Below are 23,426 nucleotides of genomic sequence, written 5' to 3'. Positions count from 1 at the left end.
GAGGAGAGGCTATGTTAATGGTGCAGGTATTGGGGCGTAGATAATTAATGCATTAACTAATTAAAGTCAAACGGGGGAGATAACGAGGTGGAGGGAAGTATAAGGAAAAGGGAAAAGACGGCGGGATGGAGGGGAGGAGAATTAGGGCGACAAACAGGGGAAGAATGGGTTTTAATAGCGAGCGAGGAGATGCGGAGAGGTGTGAAAAAAGGAGAGATGAGAGGAGACCGAGAGGAGGTGCTGGGTGGCGGAGAGGTGGTGGTGGTGGTGGGGGTGAAATAAATAGAAATTGAATGGCTTGGGTGCGAGCAGAGAGAAGTTCTGAGGCGGAAAAAAAATATAAAGAGGAGTGAGAGAAGACACAACGACAATGATGGAGAAACTTTTGATAGTTGTGCAATTCGTTTGGAAAAGTTGGCGTCGGCGCGCTCAGGACTTATAAGTCCAACATAATGCCACCACTCCTCTGGCAGTCTTGTCACGAGTCGCACAAATCCAGGGGGCCCGTCAATCAACAAAAGGGAGGTTGTTGCAAAGGAATGGAGTCCACCTGTTTGTCTTTTGGACCAAAGTCTGAACCCCACCCCATACTCCCCTCAGACTCTATTGTCCCCTGTTGGATATATAGAGCAGTAGATTATAGGTCAGCATATTGCATATACAGAGGTTAGGAAGGTGCATTTGTGTTCTACACAGGGAAAAAAAATCCTGCCAGAGGTCAAACAACACACAATGAGCACTTTTATCTTTTAGACCCACCAAATTATAGCTCACCATATTTTACAATGATCCTCAAACGTTTCACAAATAAAATGCCAAGAATCCATTCATCCACCATAAACTAATGCCATAAAAGGAAGCTATACAGTCCAGTATAGGAGACAAGAGGTTTTCAGTCAGTGGATGTCATCTTTTTGCCATTATATAACAACTCATAGCCAAAAAGATACAATTTGTCGTGTTAATTTCTTTACTTTGGTTTGTTTGCGACCGAGATCTGCAACATTTATGTGTGCAATTTTATCTTTTGGTGTATTTTTTTTGTCCCAGACCACCAAATTCTAGATATTCTACAACGAGCCTTGCATGTTTCACAAATGAAATGCCAAGAATCCATTCATCCACCATAAACTAATGCCATAAAAGGAAACTATACAGTCCAGTATAGGAGGCAATAGATTTTCAAAGGGTCAGTGGGTCTCACATGAGAACATCTTTTTGCCATTTTATAACAACTCATAGCCAAAATGATGCCATTTGTTGTGTTCATTTCTTTGGTTAGTTGTGACCAAGCTCTGCAACATTTATGTGTGCAATTTTATCTTTTGGTGTATTTTTTTTTGTCCCAGTCCACCAAATTCTAGCTCACCATATTCCACTGAAGCCTTGCAGGTTTCACAAATAAAATGCCGAACATCCACGATAAAAGAAACCTGTGCCACAAAGGAAAACACAATACACTCCAGTATAAGAGGTTCCCAAAGAATCACTGGATCTCGCAGCAGCTCACCAAGTCATGCTGATATCCTTTTTTTTTCCTTTTGGTTTTGACATTCCTGTGCAACATATTTTGCTAATTTTCAACACATTTGTGTCTGTGCTTGTGCTCCCTTTTTAAACACAGCATATTTTAATAACACAACGCTGGGTCAATAAGTGTCTTTGTGCAGCATGTTGTGCTGAAAATCACACGTCAATTGTCAGAGTGAAGCTGAAGCAGAGTATAGTGCCAGTAAAGCTCCAATGAGCCTCCAAAAAGGGGGTGAATCTCAAATCCCATAATTGATTTTGATAAACTAACATGCATGGTGTGAGGAAGTCCTCTCAGCACTGAGAGAAAATGGGGAGTGTGTCCGAGAGGCCACCCCCACCCCCAAATCGGCAATGATAAAAAAAAGTGGGAGCCGAAATGGGTTGTGGGATGGAATCAGGAGAAATGAGATACACCAAATTAGAAGAGATTGGCTTGATGGACTTGGATTAGAAGGAAAAAGAGGTGTATATAGGGGAGGGGATGACGAGAAAAGGAGGAGAGAGGGAGTGAGTGAGTGCATATGTGGAAGATGGGGAGAAATGGAGTGGAGGGGGGGTCTCGGTACTTGGCAGTCTCTGGGTATCTCAGGTTCTCTCCGGCCGGGAAAGCGGTCGATATTTAATTGTTATTGCTAGCATGGAACGCACGGAAGCGGGGCCTGTACGAAAATTTCTCATTTATTTGGTATTCTTGTTTTCTCTCCTTTTTTCCTCCTTCTTCCACCCGCCGCCCCTTCTTTGCGGGGTGAGGGGAGGTGTGCGTGTGGGAGGTGGGAGAGGGGTGCATGAGGGGAGGTGGGAGAGGGGTTGATGAGGGGGTCTTGTGCGCACACTGGGGGCAAATGGAGAAAGGGGATGAGATCCTTGGATGAAATCTGAAAGGGGGGGAAAACCACCTTGTCCTCCTCTCTCTCCCCCAAGTTTAGTTTCTATCCCTAGACACATAATATCCACCCCTCCCCTCTCTCCCTTCACTCCATCAACCCCCACCTGTCCAAAATGAAAAATCCGTCATTTTCATCAAACGTCCAACCAAAATATTATCTACCACTCCCATTCCCAGAGATCGAATCTTATTTAGGGGCGCCATCTGTTTTCAGATTTCATTCCTCCATGAACTTTTTATTTTCCCCCTCGACTTTTGGACAAAATTATAACCCGATCGATCCGCTTCTTTCTAGCCACACACCACCACCACCACCACCACCACCCGTCTACATATATTTTGTTCTTCTTGTGTGCGCTCTCTCTTTCACTGTGCAGGTCAATTTTTCTGTCTCACGTCCGCGAGGTTTACACGTGCACAACACAGTCTGCAGCTGATAGAAACTTAAAGTGCAGATGTGAGGTGGAGGGTTCAGGCTCAGCATCTTCTCTCTCTTTCTTTCTTCCTCTGTCTCTCTATCTCTCTCTCTCTGTGTGCGCTCTCATCTCTCTCCTCACACCTGCATGTTTCTCCCTGCTTTCCTTTTATTGGTTAGTTATGTAAACTACATCAATTTCGGACAGTAGCTGATGGTTGCAGTGGAGTCCCTTTTTTTTTCCTGTCAACTTTTTTGTTGCTCCGAGGACAACTTTTTCTCTCTCCATAGTCCTGCGCGCTGCTTCCTCAATCTTGATTTTGTTTTTTCCTCTCTCCCCCCTCCTCTACTCACATTGCCACTCATAGATCACACCAGTCCAGTGTGTAACTCTTTCACCAATGTAGTTTAAAGCGTGGAGGAAAAGGATGCGCGGTCCGATCTGTTAAATTGCCATCAGATTACCGTCAGTCCTCTGCAGCACGTCGACAGGATTCCCAAAACAACCCAAGCAAAGTGGGAGCTGCCGGTCAAGTCAATGAAGGTGCATCGGTGAAGGTAAGCATCCTTACTTAATATGGACAAGTGGCATTAATAATTGAGAAACGCGTCAAGAAATAAGATCCTCGTGAGAAATATAATGCACTTTGGTGAGAGGGAGAAACATGCGCACCTCCTGCAGAAATTGATTGATGGAGAGCTCTGTGTGTGTGGAGACGTTGTGCGCTGGAGAGTTTGTCGAAGCAGTACGCAATATATACGTCTCCATCCAAAATAGATCGGCAACAATTCCTAAAAGGTTTTCTGCTTTAAAGTGAAAAACGTGTTTGTGCGGTGCATTTGTGATTTGTATCCTACTGCTGCGGCTTCAGGGACCAGAGACGTTTTAAGGAGAGAACAAATGTGAGATGAAAAGTAGAAGAGCGGTCAGGGGAAAGTGGAACATGAACTTGGGGAATGAGGATATTCACTTCATAAAAAGTTGTCCAAGTCAACCTGGTATTTTAATATTTGATGACTTGTAGGTATATTTGGATTAATATACTGTGTGCGTAAAGGTGACCATAACCAAGTCTCAGGTACTCAGTTCTACATGTAAATGCATCCCCACAGACTTCATTATTAACAGGAAATCCTTAAAGCGTCCTTAAACCACAACAATATGGATCCATACATTGCAGCTTTTTTTATCACATATACTAGTTTTATATCTGTAACAAAGATGGTCATATTTAAGTTTGCAGAAGCTGTGATAAAAAGGGAATTTCACTCAATTTAAGATCTCAACATCATATTTCTCATGGCCCGGGGTGGTCTGCTCAGTTTTTTGTGATTATGAGGAACTCCAGAGAGAGAGCAGTGAGACTCTAATCTTTGATGTCCAGCTGATATATAGGCTTTACACTCTGGAGCTGTTGCTTTGATACAGAATGGGAGACTGACTCTGTGAACTCGTACAATGTTTGGTTGAGTTTATACATCTTTTGCGAGTGTTATTTTATCTTCGTGATTTCAGTTTCAAAACAAGCGAATGCAGCTCAAGAGGTCAAGGTCACATAGGCTCTCTCATCACACACACACACTACATATGGATAAGATGGTTGAGCCAAGAATCTCAACATTTGCAGTTTTATTATGGCGATTTTCCAAGACCACAATTAGCCATGTCTTTGAATTTAAGTTGATGTTTTTTACATTTTACCAAAAATGAAACCAAAATTCTCATCTTTCCTTTACAAAACTAATTAAATACGGCAACGACGCTCACTGCGAATATTGTTAAAAGTGTAAAAGTGCTTCTCCCTTGCTTGTGGTTCCTCTCCTGACATATAAGGTGTCCAAAACAGCCCCCCTCGGATACTGTCAGCACAACCTTTTCATTGATTTCAAGTTCATGTCACAGGTCAAAAACATCACTTGTAAAACTGAGATGGCTCCAGCAAATTTTCTCATTTATAGATCCAAATCCAATGTGCAGCATGAGATTATACGACCCTAAATGTGCTGGGAAATGAGGAATGTCATCTGCGTCTGTGTAGCCATGCAGTTACAGATAGAAAATGTCAGTTGGTGACAGTACAACACTACTGCTGTTGTTTTCAGCTACACAGGTGTAAAACTGTCTTTGTGAATAGGTTGACTTAACACAAAGATGAGCTTCCATCACATGACCTATAGTATACATGTACATTTTAACACTTCCAGTAAAACTTTCTTACACAGATGGACTGTAGTTTTGTCATTTGGTCGGTTTGACAAATCACTGTGGCTTTTGAAAAGGAAATGTTTCAGTTTAAGCTGCAAAACGCAGGTGGAAAAAAAGTCAAACGCCGTCCATATTTCGCTGACAGGAGATTCAGCTTTTAATTTTTTGACATCATTCATGAGTTATCGCATTTCTTATATAGGCCTACTACTCATTAATCTATAATGCAACTGATGAGTAGGCGTGTAGGAAAATATCGATACACTTGAGTATCACGATATTGATTTTTAATTAAAAGTTTACATGGAAAAATTCGTGGCAGACAGCGGCTCAGATTGCAAAAAAGTAGTGCTATAATGTTGGATGTTAAAGGGACCAGATCCCACTGTTCTGATTTCATTAAAAAAGTAAACTTTTTTTATGCATGTGGTGGTGTGTTTTTTAGCGTATACTATGACAGTTTTCCTAAAATTTGATTTAAAAAAAACCCCACAATATCTCACCTTGCTTATAGTACCGCAATATATTGCATCGTAACCCCTGTATCATGATACGTATCATATCGCCAGATTCTTGCCAATACACAGCCCTACTGATGAGTAGTCTGTTAAGATATTTCCCTTCTTTTACATGACTAAATGCACATAAACATTCTTTTATCAGTTTATGTTTTGAATGTTTGCTTTTGCACAGCATGTAAAAAATGATACGACATGCCGAATGTAAAGGACCCATCCTGACGTACACCCAAGTTGGAGTATCTGCCGTATAAATGCCACGTTAATGCGCAATGCGTTTCGCATGCAATCAATACGCCTTTATTGATTTTCATGTGTCATTTGTACGCCATGTATCCTGTACTGACTGCAATGAAAACGCATCCGCGTATAAATTCTATGGTAAGAGTTTTTTATTGACGTTTGTGACGTGTTTTCTGTAGTTGGATTAAGTGGTTTCTGTACATATTTTACTTAGTTTTCATACTTATTTTAAGCCTAACCATGACGTTTTTCCTTACCTTAACTAAGTGGCTTTCTTGCCTAAACCTAAGTTAGTGTTTTTTTCTTGCCTAAACCTAACTACAGAGGTTTATGTGGCGTACAAATGAGACACGAAAATGCGTACTCATGTCACGCGTAATGTCCCTGTAATCTCGTGGTATTTATACGCCTTCCTGTGAGACCGGGCTGATCCCACGGTGGCACAGATTATTAATATAGATCTACATTTTCAAATAATGTAATTCAGCATTGTATTTCAGTTTTATTCTCCTTTTTACGTAATTGAAATCTAGCAGAGTCGCCTTGCTTAAGACCTCGTAATATCTCCTTCCATCATGGAGAGAGCCTTCCTTTTGTCGACTGGGGAATGTGTGGATTTCCTGGGGTCGAAGAACCTGGACTCGCATCTAATCTGTAACACGGCACCCAACATGGGGCGAGTGACCCTGCCTGAGACTTCTTAAGTCCTTAAGACTGGCAGGAAGATGATTAGTTCCCACTGCAGTCTTGATAATGTTTTTTTTCTGCATGGCCGTGCCATTACCCCAGCATTTTCCACTTCTTCCTCAAAGAACTTTTCCTATTGACACCGATAATGTGTTAATCAATATGGCAGTTTTGTGCTTATTCTAAACCACATTATATCCGCACCCTCTGCATGAATCAAGGCTCCGTGAGGGCCCACTGCTAGGGAGCGTCCCTCCATTGATTAGGTATTAGCTTCACCACCTCCAACGCCCAGCCACTTGTTTGCAAACGGTGCTCTATTTCGGAGGTATTCAAACGATCACTAAGCATGGGAGCCAATATTTATAGAGGCTTTAACAGGTTCATTATAGTCAGTGGGGAATGTTCCTCCGAGGGATGAAGCGCTCATAAAGGGCCCAGCGGAGTACGTCCCCATCCACTGAGCATTTGACAGTACAGTCAATGACTCCAATCATTCCTCATCTGCTTTATGGCCACAACGACGTTTATAGCTGTTATGGGGTTAAAATAAAAGCATTAATGGATGCAAAGGGCAGCGGCTCTATTCAGCAGGGTGCTGCATTTAATCAAGGGTCACTCTGTGTAAAGTCCATAATCCACTCGGTGACACTTAGTGCCACCCCAGGGTTTTACTTGTTTACAGACACTGTTGCATCAAGGGAGGCGATGGTGTGCACTCATTTTACTTACTGAAACGTTGAAAAAGAATAATCCTGCATACTCTCAATGATTATGTTTTAGTCCTAAGATCTTCATCGCGTAAAATCATACAGACAGAAATCATAGTTTTGTCTGAATTTTTGCCCCAATGCACCTGTCAATAAGACTTTCTGATGTGCAAGACGTTTGTAGTACTGTTTCCTGAAACATGCAATATTGTATCTGGAAAATAATACGCCTTTTCTCATGCAGAACCCAGATCTTTTCTTTCATGCATAAAATGCTCAGACTAGCAGTATGATGACATGCAAGTAGTGATAAAATGTAGCTTCTCCTTTCAACCCAGTCACCAGAAAATATGTTGGCATTGTACGTGTCTGCTGGATACGTTGAATGTCAACGTTCCATTACTTTTCATATCAGCCTCATATCATGCTTGCAAAATGCACAACGCCATGTTGGTTCACGATTGGTTAGGTTTAGGTAACAGAGCTACTTTGTTAAGGTTAGAAAAAACATCATGGTTTGTGTTAAAATAGTAACATAACGTAACGTAACTACTGTAAATAAATAACATTCGCCCTTTGCAGACTATCTTACATAACGTTGCACAACAAACGTAACATAACAAGCTTAAAGTCAACATTTTCACACGCCGGACACGAACAGCGGTCTCCTGGGTGAAAGTCCTATGTTTGTTTGACCCGTCTACCAACCCTCCCAGCCAGTGAAATAATTTAAATAACGGCTACTTTCAATAAGGGCTACTCGATATACAACGTCACTTGTTCTGGCCGAATGCAAAAACAAAACAGAACAAACAAAAAAAAACATTGACATTCAACATACCTGTCTTTTGCAGAAACGTACAATGCTAACATTTTTTCCTGGCAACTGGGCTTCTCCTTTTCCGTATTTGTCTTGCTACACACGTGTATTTCCTCTTTCAGTGTGCTGGCACAAATTTAAGCTCTCGAGCTCGTGTCCACTCATTTCTTTCTCCTTCCTCTTCCAAATCATCCTTATTCTCTTGCACTCCCCACAGTGCCTCCTTCAGCCCCGTTGAGCTTCTGTTTGAATTGTGTCTCTTGCTAAAACTACCTATTTGTGTTCCCCACTTTCTTTCTGCTACCTACCCATCTTCCGCTACAACCAAAGCAGCTTTCCTTTTAGACAGCGTGCCCCCTGTTTTGGAGTCACTGACCCCCCTCGGCTCTCTCCTCTCCCTGCCCCGTCTCCCACTTAACCCCATATTTCACAGCTGAACTACGGCTAATTTCCCCCCAGTCCTCCGAACAGCGCTCTCTCTACTGCCGGAGCACGCTTAATTACCCACAATTAAAGCCAAACGCTAACGAGAAAATTGCTCTGTTATGAAATGACTTCAAAAGAACTAGAGTAAGTAGAATGGATTGGAGGAAAAGTTGGGTATAGCCTCGGGTGGCAGGGAAGAGCTTCTGTGCTGTGTTTTCCCCTCGAGCTGTCTCAGTGGAAGGCAGTAAGCAAAGACTCTGCTGGCAACACCCAAAGCTGTAGACTACAATATTCAACAGCTAAACTCAAGTGTTGGTACTGAGAAAGCACAACTATTCATTTTAGTAATGGAATTATAATTGGAAGCTTTGTTGTGAGAGGGGAAAAGACTTTGGTTGCCTGTTTGGTCTCTTTAATTAGAGCAGTTCAAAATGTACAGTATATCTTAACTTGAATTTCGTGTGTCACTTAAAGAAATATGTTCCATTATGTCTGATGACTACACAGAAATAATGGCAGTGACTGCAGCTGGTGTGACCAATGGATTTTGAATAGATTGCCTGCACTCTGTGTGATATGACATTTGGGTCTCTACGCTGATGCTTATTACATTCCATGTATTGAATGTGGCGACCTGTAATAACTGTACATGCCATGGTCTTTTGAAGGCAAATACATATCACACCTGCAATTGATGTATTTATGATGAACAATATTGCACCCAAGATCAGTTTCGGTTTCCAGTGATCATAAACAAAGTATTTGGAAAACCGTGTTTTTGTAACACAATAACGTTAATACAGACTTACTGTTTTACATTAGCTGCACAATCCGAATTTTAAAGGCTCAATTTACCCAAATGTAAAACAACAACAAAAACCTTTTCCCACTTATCTCTACTATCAAGCATTGCAAATCATTTGTCCAGGTTTTGAGATATCTGTCTCTGAAATTCCTGCCTCTATTTCAAAACAGTAGAGGTGAATGGAATTACAATTTTGGTGCTCACAGCGCTGAGAAATCACATTTAACCAGAAGGGTCTACAGCCAGTGTCTCTGTGAGGGTTTATTTTAGCATTCAAACTTGCTCACAATGACAATGCTAACATGTTGAATAGCACTCAACACAAAGTAATTGATTATGCAATAACATGTACAATCTGTAGGCAACGGGACAAGATTTTGGCGTCGGAAGCGTTCTGATTTCCGTTTGTAGTCCGAGTAGTATTGAGTAGCATTGGCTGAAATCCAAATCTCGGAACCCACCGGCAATCGTCTGACGATAACTTAGCTTTTTACTGGTGTAAAATTAGCTTGTAAACCGTTTACTTGTGACCGGTCGTCTCTCATCTCAAGTTGCTAATCGGATCGTAAACAATGAGCAGCGCACAGAAAAGGAAGTCTTGGCCCGGATACCTGCTGGCTACGCCGGAACCCCAGAAATAAAGCCTCTTGCCCCCAGAGGCTTATCCGTTGTCAGACTGATAGCCGATTGGTTCCAAGATTGAACACAAAGTACAGCCGAAGCTGATGGAGGAATTTTTGACTTGATGGTTGGACCAGATGAAATGTGGTGGGATCACCAAAGTTAATACAGTTCACCATTAGGGGGATATGAATATGTTTTACAAATTTCATAGAAATTAATCGAGTAGTTGTTGAGACATTTCACTCAAAAGCACAAATGTCAACCTCATGGTGGCGCTAGAGTAAAAGTCATAGAATCACCAAAGTCATGAGAGAACTATGAATCTCTATTCAAATTTTCATGGCGATCCATCCAAAAAATTGTTGCAGTATTTCAGTCTGGACCAAAGTGACCGCCAATGTCACCGTCCATAAAGCAACGCCGCTAGCATGGCTAAAGATATCAACAGGAACACCTCTTTTCAGACTTCAGATGTTGAATTTCATAGCTCCCATTTTTTGTTGCGGTGATCCCAATTGAAACTCCATTCACCTCCACTGTATTGGGACGGAAGCAGAAATCTCAGAGACTGAATATCTCTCTCTCTCTTGCTCTCTAAACTGTGACCACATAAAACCAAAACTATCTGTGTGGCTATAGGTACCACTAGATGTAGGTGAGAAAAAAAAACTGTCTCAAATAAAATGGCTGATTGGTGCCACCAGACAAAACCCTCCTACCTTTAATAAGGTTACACAGCGATCGTGAACACATTCTCGTAACATAACAGCATTATCTCGTAAAACCTCGCTGAACCTCACCTCTCACAGCAGCCCAGCTAAATTGAGACACCCAGATGTTAGAGTGTATCCGGCACAATATACCTGACCACAAACCCCTTCCCCGGTCACGGAGGAATGAGCCCACCCCCCACCACCTCAACCTGCCAACCCAATCCAATCTACAGCCGGCAAAATGAAACAAATAAACACTAATTCGGATTATTTACGTCCAGTTTACACCACATGACGCCGGGTATGAGAGGGAGAAAAAGGAGCGATATGGTGGGTGGATAATTGTAACAGTGGTAGTAATAAGTGCGGCGGCTACAGTGATAACAATTAGATTTGATTTCATTTGAGAATGCCTCCACAGCTGCTCCCCACTCACCTCCTTAACCCCCTTTTTCCCCTCCCCCCCTCCTCTCCCTCCCCTCGCTCCTCTCCCCCTAGATTAAAGTGGGTGTGTTAATTCCGTGGTGTAGCGATCGAACAGCTCTGGCAACAATGGGAAATGGGCTATTGATCAGAACAGCTCAGATTAAGACTAGGCAGTGGAGCTCTTTCTTGCTCTCTTTCCCCTCCTTTTCTCTCCATTTCCCATCTTCTTCTGCCTGTCTTCCTGTCTGTCCTGCTTGTGTCATCCCCCCCCCATGCTCCCTCTCTCTTGTCTTTCACACCCACAAAGAAGAAGAAAGAGTGTTTGCATGTATAAGAGAGTCTACGAGTCTATGAGGATTTCCTTGTCCTTCCTCCCTGTCCCTCCTCCCTTGCTTCCCTCTCCTAATTTCTGTGCCGACAAGACTATTCTCTTAAAACATCACGTTTCAGCTTTATCAAATGTAAAAGATGCATGACAACAAGTATACAATGCACACGCGTGAGCCTTTTACCAGTTCACTCTGCTGCGATTTGACATCCATTCACATGAAATTTGATATCAATCAGTCACAGCGGGGCTGTGTTGTGCCACAATTAAAAACCGCCCTATCAGAACGGCTCACATACCAAAATTAGCTGTCATGATCGGGCCGCGGGACAGAACACATTGGATTTGCATTGAATAGACATAAAACATACCAAATGTGAGGAGACAGCAAATCCATACAGTGAAAAGTGAGCTAAGAATCCCCTGCTCTACTTATATTAATTAACTCAGTCAATGGGGATGTGATAGGTCAGTTATTCATCCTCTTCCAGCGCCTCCCCACTCTGTCACATATACCTCCCAGGTGTCAGACGCTCCAGCTGCTGAGCGAGGATCAGCGGGGGGGGAGAAAAAAACACCCCGCTGCGGACGTTAGAACGCGCCGGTCTGAGATCAGCGGTTAGAGGTTCCTGGCACGTTTCTTCTTCTACTTTTGCCCTTTTTATATTTTAGAGGTGACATGCACAAATGCAACAGACACTGCAGCATGCATGTTCAAATACTGTCATGCACCGGCAGCACGCACACACACACACACCAGTGGTCACATCAATATCGCCATGACCCTCAGGGGACTCGCAGTATTGGCAAAGCTTTCATCTGCTGAGTGTGTGAGCGTCTGATACTCCCTGCTCCCGACACACACACACACACTCCAGCTTGACATACAGTACAAAAACAGCCATACACACAAACAAATACACAAAGCTACATCTAGTGCAGCTTTGTGAAGGTGTGTTTGAACCCCAAAAAATCCAGGAAAGGAGTGGAGAAAATGTCAGTTGGAGGGGTTAACAAGCAGTGAAGGCTGAGATCAGCAGTCGACACTAGAGGGCGATAAAGAGGTGCATGTGTGTGGTGATGGATGTGTAGTGCTGTGGCTGTGACCATGGCCATGTTGTACCAATATTGCTTCATACATTCAACGTTTTTTGGCCTCCAACAGTTTTGTACACCATTTTTCTTTACTTTGAAAAAGGGCTGATTTAAATACATGAGGCGTGTAAAGGACTGAAGAGGGAATTAGCCTTTTTTCACATTTAATTAGACTTGCAACTAATTATATTATTATTATTTTTTATCATTGATCAATCCGCTGATTGTTTTCTTGATTAGTTGATCAAACATTTGGTCTATAAAATAGTGAAAAATGCCATTCAAAAAACAGTCCCAAACCCAAAGATATTCAATTTAAAAACAAATTTAAACAGAAAAAAAACAGCAAATCCTTAAATTTGAGATGCTTGGCATTAAAAAGCTAAACAAAAACCCCAATATCAAAATAGTTGCTTATTGATTTTCTGACTAATCGATTGGGTTACTAATCATTTTAACTCTAATTCCAGTCAACAGTGAAAATACTTCTGTTACTCCTGCTCAGCACTAAAACAAGAGAAGCACCAAAAAACGATCGCCTCCCAAAGTTGCTTTTTACCTCCAACATCTGCTCGCTGCTGATACGACCCTCGCCCTCTTTAGCAGTGGGTGCATGTCATGTTATCAGTACAAGAATTTGACCTTATTCCACTGTCAGGGAGTCATTATAAATCAGAGTAACTTCATCTAGACACCCAGCAGACAACACAGCATCCTGTTCTTCCTTCCAGCTTCCTTTGATCCCTTCACCTCCTCTCTCCTCTCCTCTTTTGATTCCCTTGTCATAGACTCCGGCTCTCTTCACTCAAGTGAGCTCCATAGGTTTACCTAATTGATTATTAAGTTGCTGATTGGGGATCAATTAAATAATTAAAGTTGGTTAAGGGCAGAGTCGATTTACTGGCACGGGAGCCACGGCATGCTCTTCTTTACTGTGTGTGTGCACAGGTGTGTGTGTGTGTGTGTGAGAGTTCATTTATGGAGACGGTTGATAAAAGTGATGCTATTGAGTTGAAGATAATGTGTTTCATCGTAATTTTGCTGCAGGGACAGCAGGGAAGATGTTGATACCAACTGTGGATTTCTTCTTAGTAGCAACTGACAGGTAGAGCTCGACCTTTTGCTGAGTGGCATTTTAGGTTTCCTTCATATTCACGGAAGAAAAAAGATGATAATGTTGTGGTGCAGGTTGCATTTTACTCCACATGAAGAGAGGAAATCACAGTATTTCCTCTTAGTTTCAGAGGGTTTTCTGTCAAAGAAAACACTTGTCAGGAACAATAAAACCCAGTCCTTCATGTGACAACTTCCTTTGCTTCTTTGGGGGAATCGCTCCTTCTGGATTCCAGTTGAGCAACTTTTTTGTGGGGTCAACATGTTGGTGACCTCTTGGTGGCCAGGAGGGGAGATGGAGAGAGGTGCTCCTCTCAGAGAGCCCTAAAAGGTAAAACACACACCATTACACTCTCACACACACACACACACCCAAACCTCATATATGAGACACAGGAGCGGAAACGGGTCGAATCCTACTTCAAATTCTCTTTCCTCTCGGCTTGTCGACCGGGGAAAACAAACCGACCTGAGGCACAGCGAATGGGGATTTACTAATTAACTACTTACACACACACACTGAGGGAGAGAGAGAGAGAGAGAAAGAGAGAGAGTCAGAGAGAGAGAGAGAGAGAGAGAGAGAATGAGACACACACTTCCTCTCCTCCCTCCTCTTCCTCCCTCCTCCTCCTCCTCCTCCTCCCTCTCCCTCCCTCCCTCTGCTCTCCTCCCTGGGTTCAGGTTGGTAGTAGCTCTGCCTCTCCTCTCCGGTCGGAGTGAATGCTTGTGGATAGACTGGTCGCACTTCAGCCGCTTCAGAGCTTTAACAACACTTCCTGAAAATATAAAAAAAAACGGAGGTATGTTGTATCCGCTTTGTACATTATTTGATGACATATAATATTTATTTTTAAGGGTGATTTTTTTGTTTATTTTTCTCGAGGGAAAAAAAGTTGGCTTCTTGTGCACTATAGTGTGTTTAAAATGTGGAAGGATGGATTTGTGCATTATAGTGTGTTTTAAAATATGATTGAATTGTGCTGGCGATATTATTGTTTATTTTGATCTATTACTAGAACAATTGTTTTGGCCTGTATTTACTGTCAGTTTGGGGATAACCAAAAAAGTTGACCCGTGCGTAATTTACGCAGCTGCTATTATTTGGGAAGCTTGGATTTCCTTTTATAGTCTCCGGTTCGGAAACTTTGTGCAAGTTTAAGTCTTGTGCATGCACACACACACACACACACACTCACACAGCAGGAGAGGGGAAATAAATATCTTGGTTTTGTGCGTGCATGTGCAGTTGTGGAAGTGTCTGCTTCTCTGGAGCACTTTGATGCGTTCAGCTGTCGGCGTTGGCCCGGATTAGCCTCTAAGTGTCTCTATTTGTTAAGGCGGCCAGCCCTCACCTCCACACACACACACACACACACACACACACACACACACACACACACACACACCGCCCTATCAATCAGTCAATTAAACAGCCACTCACACACGGAGAGCTGCACGAGACCTCAGCCGGTGCATCTCTCTCTCTCTCTCTCTCTCTCTCTCTCTCTCTGGTCGGTGTGTGTGTGTGTGCGTGTGTGTGTGTGTGTGACCCCGTTTAATTTAGGCTACCTTGATAAATGTGTGTTTGCGTGTGTGTGTGTGCGCGCCCTATAATCATAATCCTCCACTTCTGATTGAAATTCATATTTTTGTTTTAATTGCTTTTCAAGGTGAGATTCTTGCGCAGCATCCTGGTTTTCTTGCATGAATTGTCACATTGTTGCAGTGACATACAACTTATGTGAACTTTTTTATGGGAAAATGTAAAATTATTTTATCACATCAATATAAGGGGCACTTATATCAGTAATTGCAAAACAAACATTTTACAAAAAAAGTAGTCCCTTTTTCTGCATCCTTCCTCCGTGTGTTTGTGTGTGTGTGTGTGTGTGTGTGTGTGTGATTTTTAATTTATTTTGCTTTTGCTCCATGTCCACAGATTTGGGATGTAATTGCACGTGCTAATATTTGTTTTGTAAAATATCTTTATTTTTAATTAATTAACAATGAATCAATGAGAAACTAAAACAAACACATGTTTTTGTTAACTTAAAGTTGGAAATCTCAAGTTCACCCTCCTGCCTCCTTGCAGAGTGAGTTTTCAGCAGAACTCCATAGCATTTATTTTTCAAGTTTTTATTCCCACTTCTACACAAAACCACATTTCCCTCCTCACCTCCTAAGAAAAAAAAATCAAGCAAGCAGCTCCAACTCTTAGACTCTCTGTGACCGTCCGCCAATGTGTTCACCAAAGGAAAAAGCCCAAGTTTACTGTATAACGGGGGTGAAGCAGATGATGATTTGTTTGTGTGTTCTCAGACTCGCATGGGAGTTAGTTTCAGAAGTGCTCGCATCGATACAGCGCGGAGCCAAAACTTGAAAAAAAATATTTGGAATAATCTTTATGTGGATTCGCTGGTCGCTCCTCAGATTTTTTTTTTTTTTTTTTCCTTTTTAGGTGTTTACCCTCCTCACAACTTTGATGCATATTTATGCGCGCCGTGGGTGTACTCCATCAATTATTTGTGCCAGTATATTTCCAGATAAACAGTGTTTGTAAATCAATACATGCATGTAACTATTGCAGATTAAGAGATCGATCAATGGATCCACCCTAACCCCGACCAATGTTGTTTTTCTGGCATCAATTATTCACATCTAACTTTTACACAACACTATAGCCTGCTGCCTCAACAAAGTTTTACTGCCAGAAAAACAAGGTTTAGAAGTGAAGAAAGCTTTAGGTTCATTTGTTGAATTCACAGCAAATACATTTACCAAAACACATAATAATAATAATAATAATAACATAATATTATATATTAATTAACAATATGTCTTCTATCGATTCGTAATGTATTTGTTTTAAATAATAATAATAATATTTGTTTTCTGGTTTATTGCTTTTTTTTCAGGCATCATTAAAAGTGTATTTTTGTAACTTTACAATCAAACATTTTCACTGTCTGCTTCAGCCTGAACCAGTTCTGTCTGTGTTTCCTGTGTGTGAAGTTTCAGTCCAACATGTTGAACCTCTTCTCTCCTCTCCTCTTCAGTCTCAGTCTCTCTGAGCTCAGTTTCAGCCGGTTTAATTGGATTACTTCCCGGGTTTTTGTGCCGGTTTCTCGCCGGCCGACTCATCCGTCTCTGTGCTGTCAATACACGGTGGAAATATTTCCGACATTAAATGGCATTTGGGGGAAATTTCTCCCCACGTCACTCACCCTACTCCTCCTTCATCCTTCACCTCTGCTCGGCTGCTTTGAACTCGTTAACCCTCCAATTACATCTGTTATAATATCAGCTGCTATTTACCACACACACAGTGTGCAGCCACATATTAGAAATATCTCTCCAGACACTGATAGCACAGCTCTGCTCCACTTATTTACAGTAATAATAATAATAATAATAATAATAATAATAATAACTGATAATAATAACTGATAATAATAATAGACTTGCTAACAAGGAGGACATATTTAATTTAATAATTTAATACATTTATTTTCGTTTCAAAATAATCCTTTTATTATAATTATTATTATTATTATTATCATTCTTCTTCTTATAATTATTATTATTATTATTATCATTATTATTATTATTATTATTATTATTATTATTATTATTATTATTATATCGAACAAATAATCTGCACTCAAGAGTTGATTTCTGAAGGCATCCTGGTTTGAACTTTAAACTCCACTTTTTTTTTACTTTACTTTATTATGATTATTTCCATAATCGTTTTATGATTTAATTTGCTCGTATTAATGAGTTTGATTTAATCGTTAAGAATTAAAAAATACTTAACTAATTTACTGCTGTTTTCTTCTCGTAATTCACTTGTTATTCACTCGCCGTCACTTCCAAATATAATAAAATACAATGTAGATATTGCTGTTTCTTTTTTATCCGTGTATCCATTCTTTTGCTTTATTTTTTAAGAATTGTTAGAATTATTATTTTACATTAAATTCATATATTTTTTTTAGAGTTAACCTGAGTTTTTTTTAGATCCAATAAATGCTTTGAAATCAAACGTACTTTTCGAGTCTTTTGGTGAGGAATTAATATTTTGGATGTAACCTCCCCTCCTAATATATTCTCTTTATTTTGTTTTTTCTTTCCTCTCCGCTTTTTGGAAATGGACTATCGGTTTTCTTTTATTCATCAAGGCAGTCGACTTATGGAGGCTCTCACCTCTCCTCATCTCCATCTCACTCGGAAAAAAGAAACTTCTGACTGAGCGCAAAGAGGCGGGTTTTGATTTTTTAAAAATGCTCTCATCCTTAATGTGTTGTCATCTGGAAAGCAATTTCGTATGATCAAAGTGCGGCTAGTTAGTGCGGTCAATATCCTTTTCCAGCCAGCTTCTCACATATCGATAACAAGACAGCGGAGCCTCTCGCTGCTGCTGCTGTGCTGCGTTCAGGGCCTCTCTGGATCCTATGCGTGTAAAAACACCTATAATACCTCATATATACATTATCACAAGGCTTCAATATAATACAGCAAAATTAAAAGTCACTCTGGGGATTTTGTTGGAATATTTTTAGAGACATCAAACTCGACGAATGAAAACACAACGAAGTGCGATAAAGTCATTCCAGAATCAGAATCAGAATTAGAATCAGAATAAACACGATTCTGATTCTGATTCTGATTCTGATTCTGATTCTGATTCTACACTAGGAATTTGCTTTGGTGTTGTTGGTGCACGTCAAACAGTATAATAACAAAAGAATAGATAAAAAACGTTTGAATAAAATAAGAATAAAAAAATCGAATTTCTACCAATATACAATATACAAAATAAGCTATAAACAAAAATAAACATGATATAAACAGATAGTGCAAATATTGCCGGTGTGCAAACAACATTTACAAATAAGTGCGCACAATTTCAAGTCATTATAGGGTTTATTCTATATAGTGATTTTTCCTCATGCTGTTCTCTCTTCCTCCCTGTCGCCGTCTCCGTTACTGTATGACAGTAAAGAGTAAATAAGGTGATTGATCTGTGGTCGATGTGGCAGCAGTGGTCCTGCGGGAGAAACAACACAACTCCAGCCCCAGGATCGGCTCCACTCAGCGGCCACACACACTCGTCTTTTTGTGTGTCCTATAATGAGAATTTAATTTACTATCTGTTGTGTTTTTTGTTTTTTTTTAGTGACGCCTTCGTGCAGTGCGACAGCGGCACTTTCCTCCATCCTCGGGTCGGAACAACCAGCGCAGCGGCGATCAAACTCCAGTCCGGTCCGAGAGACGGTGGTCGGGCTTCGGCCTCAGGTGCATCTCTGAGGCGGGGCGACGCGGAGGTCCAGGTGGGTGAACTTCCTCCTAATAAGTCTCCCTTTTGCTTTCCTAGCTGCTTTTTCTTTTACACCTGTATTCATTTTGTCTTTTAAAAAAAAAAACACGCTCATTAATTGCACACAAAAAACGCATATTTTCAAACTATAGGAAGTGAAGTCACTTAAGGTCAAGATGTTTTTTTCCATGGGAGGAGTGTTTTGATTTAAAATGGAACCACAGTGTGTCCATGTGGAGATACAAATCATGATACTTGCAAATGGAATAGTAATTATATACTATATATATATAATTTTAATGTATATTACTGCACAATATGAAATCTTGCAGACTCCCACAGACAGATTATGAACAAAGACATTTTGATTGTTACATAATAGTTTTGGGTTTTGAACATTGCAAAATTTTCTTGGTCAGACCACTTTGATCAGCTTTGGATTCAGGTTTTTGTTTGTTTTTGAAACACCTCTTTCTTTCTTGCTTTTGAAAATGTGTCGGAGTGTGCGGTGAAGCAGCACAGACCTGTCTGTGAATAATCAAAGGTGTCCAATGCACCATGCGATAGCCCTTGGCCATTACGATCACATGCAAGATGCTCCTCCAGCCACCCAAACGTCTGAACGCTTCCTCCGGCTCCTCTGCTCCCTCCTAATCCTTCCTGTCTGATATTAGCCCCTTGGCGCACCTTAAAATTTGTGTTTCATTATTCATTATTCAACACATATTACTTTTTGGTTGCAGACACACTTCTACCTGTTACACCCCAAGCCTATAGGGCAACTGAAGGACTCCTCTGTATCTTTCTCAGCATCTCCAAGCCTCTTGTCCTGCTCCCCCCTCCCTCTCTCCCGTGGCCCTCACACCCGTGTCGTCTCTCGCTGCCACACCTGGTAACTACAAACTTGTACACAATAATAACAGCCAGATGTATCCATCTATCTCTCTATCTAGCCTGTCGGCAGTTAGTGGAGTGGCTGAGAGACTTGCAGGCGTGAAAGGTCAGTTAATCAATGGCGCACAATTTGACAAATCCCAGCGACTCTTATCATCCTCACGGGCGTTTAGGGCCGAAAGGAGGACCACCGAGATAAATGCTTAATCCTGACTGCAGTGTGAGAGAGAGAGAGCGCGAGGGGACAGATACAGGAGCGCTGTGAAGCAGATGGGCATGCAAAGAGGTTTGGAGGTGGAGGGGGGGCTTTGAAGGAGTTGGCGAGTAGAGAGGAACGCGAGAAAGAAGGAGACGTGGAAGTGGCTCAAAGCGAAACTGGAAGGTGAACAAATGTGCCCGCATTTGGAAATGACAGATTCTCCTTTTCACTGTCACAATAAAAAAAAAGGGGGACGACTTCGTGGCTCTCAGATCATCGAATTCGCCTCGGGCTCGACAAGCCATGCACATGCACGTGCCTTCTGGGTTGACATAGAAATCCTGGTTCGCTCTCAGTTATGGCTCTGCTGCTGTGTGTAAAGTTGAGAAAAACCTGAGGAAAACAAAGGTGTATGAGTGGTTGAATTCTCCTGTGGCATGTTAGCCCGCCCGCAGCAGTGTGCAACCAAGAGGAAAATGAGCTTTTGTCCACAAGGCTGGCCTCTTTTTTCTCTCCGTTTTTTTGAACTGCAGGGGTTTGGAAGGTGGCACAATTTCTTTGCCCTTATACCTTGAACAAGGATCACCCCAGTGTGACATGGTGGCAGTTGTTTTGTATTGAACTGTAATGCACTTTTTATTTGTTGCTGTGGTTTTATTGGCATTAATCTCATTTAGGTTAATGATCAAAATGGTGTCATTCATGTCAACCAAAACTGATTTCTTGAATGCTGGTGTGCACTTCACGTCCGTGTGCTTTGGGAGCTGCTTGAGCAATCACACAGACAGACGCTCATGTCCTTTATCTCCATCTCAATACAAGTTCAGTGTAATTCGATTGAGATTAGTTGCACTGGCATGACAGCAGATCCCTAGTATTGCCAAAGCACTTAGGAGGCAATGACAGGACCACATCGACGTGCACCGCTAACACATACACAACACCCTGCGACTGGCCAACCTTGTAGAGAGAGAGAGAGAGAGAGAGACGAAGTGGAGAATGGAGAGACAGAGTGACAGCCAAGTCAAAGAGGTTTTGGCAAAATCTCAGGATGATGAAGTTAGAGGATGATAGAAAGTTGTCGAAAGAGTGCGAAAAGAAGAGGGGGGAAAATGATGAAGGGACCCGGATGACGAGCAGAGCTGAAGCATGACAGAGTGCGTCCAAAAAAGATGAAAGAATGATTGACTCCCAGGGAGAGTGATGGAGAGAGAGAAGGAGGGAGATGAACTGGAGGAAGAATGAAGTGAAAGAGAGCAAGCAGGGAGAGAAAGGACCGAGGACACGAGATAAAGGGAGCAAGAGAGGATAAAATGTTTAAGAGTGATGTACGAGAAGAGGGGAGAGGAAGAGATTTACTAGAAGAGAGATTAAGTCAAGTTGTCCCCGGTCAGTCATTAATCCGATTTAAGAGCAATTAAGGTGAGACTGATTCCTTCCTAGAGAGAAAGAAATAGATGGAGAGGCTGAAGAGAGGGGGTGGAGGGTAGAGAAAGAGAGGAGACAGCGAGGGAGAGAAGGAAAGAGTGATTGAAAGAGAAAAGTGGGAAAATAAAACAAGGTGTCTGAACTCTGAATGCTGGTTAGTGGACAATTTAGAAGCAATGCAGAAAACATGGAGACACATTTCAAACTGTGAGACGCAGTTACACAGTTGTGATGTTTTACTACATGCACAAGACTTAAAAATAGATCAACCTACATGTAAAAACTGTTGCAGGTCAAACAGGAGTTAGGGGTGAGAGGTGATATATATTTGTTTAAAAGGTTTTGGTCGTGCTTTTTTCCTACACACTGGCATCCCTTTGAATAACAGACATTTCCCGGGAGATCAGGATCACACAGAAGTAACTCCTGACACTGTTAAGAGAAGCTTAATGTGAAAGCAACCAACCAGGACCTCCAGTCTGCGTGTTGCTACCTGTGAGATTATTCCTCCGAGAGCGGACAGAAGAAGTTGTGAAGTTGAGTTTGAGGTGAGAGCACAAAGGCCGTTTCCCTCTCGTCAACATTGAACCAGAGAAGGGCAGAGAGAGTGAGGGACAAAGTGGAGACGAATCTCCTTTGAATGAAAATGAAAAAAGCACAGAAGCAGTGAAGGTAGCTCCCCTCCTCCTCCTCCTCATCCTCCTCCTATTCCAACAAACCCCTCCAATCCCCGCTCGGTGTACTCTGTTGTTCCAGATGTGTATCAGAGGTCTCGGGGTCGACAGAGGGGTCCCTCCACCGCTGTAGCATTTCTGTGTCTATTGGGAGATGGTGGTCCTGATAGCTCGGCCGTCTGACACGTACACAACAGTACATAAATCAAACGCACACATACGCGCACTCCCTCCATTTATCTCCCACTCAAGCTGCGCGGTGATAGCCAGCCAACTCTGCATAGAGTCAGAGAGAGGGAGAGGTTGTGGTCTGTCTTGTTAAGTGGGAAAGTAATGGGTAGCCGTGAAAGGTTTACTTCTGTTGCTGCCATCTCCATTGTTCTGGCCTTCCCAGTGTTTGTGCCTCTTTTGTTTGATGTGCTTCAACAGTGTATAGCGCACTCGACCACGTCCGTAATTGCCGTTCCACATAACTGCAGGACAAGAGTGTGTTATTATGAAGCCCGTTAAGGCAAAGAATGGAGCAAATTGAAAGCTGAGGTCGTAGATTTTGTTGTGCGACATTTTAGGCATCTGATTGGAAATGATTTTACATGATTTCAGTCACTTACATTGATGCTGAATACATCTGTTTTTTTTTTTTTAAAGCAACTCACCATTATATCCTGGCTTTTCTCCCATCAAGATTCTGTCTATTTTTCTGGGGCGCATCCATTGCAGTTTCTGTGTACCAATCTGTAGCCCATCACAAGTCCCAGATTGAGAGGCCATTTGGCTGCTGTTGACAGGAGGGAGCAGCTATTGACAGGGCCCTGCCGGGGAGGCGTGTCTCAGGCCCCACGTCCAAAGCGTTTGTGGCGTTTAATACACTGTAGCAGTGGTCTTCACAGCCCTCACCCTGCATGCTACTGCCATAGGGATCAATATGCACTGGGTTAGCGAGAAATGGACCATCTGATGCACACTCAGAGAGGGGGATGAGGGCAAAACGAGTGAGAGGGACAGAAACAGCAGGGAGGGGTGGGGTAGCGAGGGATTTAAAGGAAAAAGAGAGGAGCGGGCTTGAAAGAGGGGAGATGGCGAGACCAAAAGGAGGAGAAGAGAAGACAGGAAATGATTAGAGGCACGGTTTAAAAGACATGGAGGCAGAGTGTTGCCCAGCACGGAGATAGATAGCAAGGGAGAGAAAGTGGTCAGCGGTTGAAAGAGACGTTCAGCTGGGAGAGAAAACAGATTGGAGTGAACGGCGATAGACACTGAAAAAGAGGAAGACTCTAGACACCAGGGAGGATACACACAGGAAAGGAAAAAAGACATAAGGGAAGAGAAGAGTGGGAGATAGGAAGGGAGAGGGGGCGGTAGA

The 23,426-nt window shown here is 42.1% G+C and overlaps 1 protein-coding gene across 22 annotated transcripts in view; it reads left to right on the top strand.

Moving 5' to 3' along the window:
- The window catches only part of erfl1 (Ets2 repressor factor like 1), a 112,972-nt gene that overhangs the window by 47,240 nt on the left and 42,306 nt on the right, over nt 1-23,426 (top strand). For 14 of the 22 annotated variants that reach the window (XR_005208960.1, XR_005208966.1, XR_005208961.1 and 11 more), the window contains one exon: nt 18,728-18,881. The exons of 2 other annotated variants lie outside the window; for them this stretch is intronic. The gene's annotated coding sequence lies outside the window, so the exon portion shown is untranslated. Of the gene's footprint in view, nt 1-3,202; nt 3,393-18,316; nt 18,564-18,727; nt 18,882-19,611; nt 20,220-23,426 lie in introns of those variants that run through there. 6 more of the 22 variants (XR_005208967.1, XR_005208965.1, XR_005208964.1 and 3 more) reach the window with 6 other exon arrangements.

This window comes from Sebastes umbrosus, chromosome 11, assembly GCF_015220745.1.
Source record: "Sebastes umbrosus isolate fSebUmb1 chromosome 11, fSebUmb1.pri, whole genome shotgun sequence".
Lineage (NCBI taxonomy): Eukaryota > Metazoa > Chordata > Actinopteri > Perciformes > Sebastidae > Sebastes > Sebastes umbrosus.
Note: the sequence above shows the minus strand (reverse complement) of the source record. Positions and strands in the feature narration are given on the sequence as shown.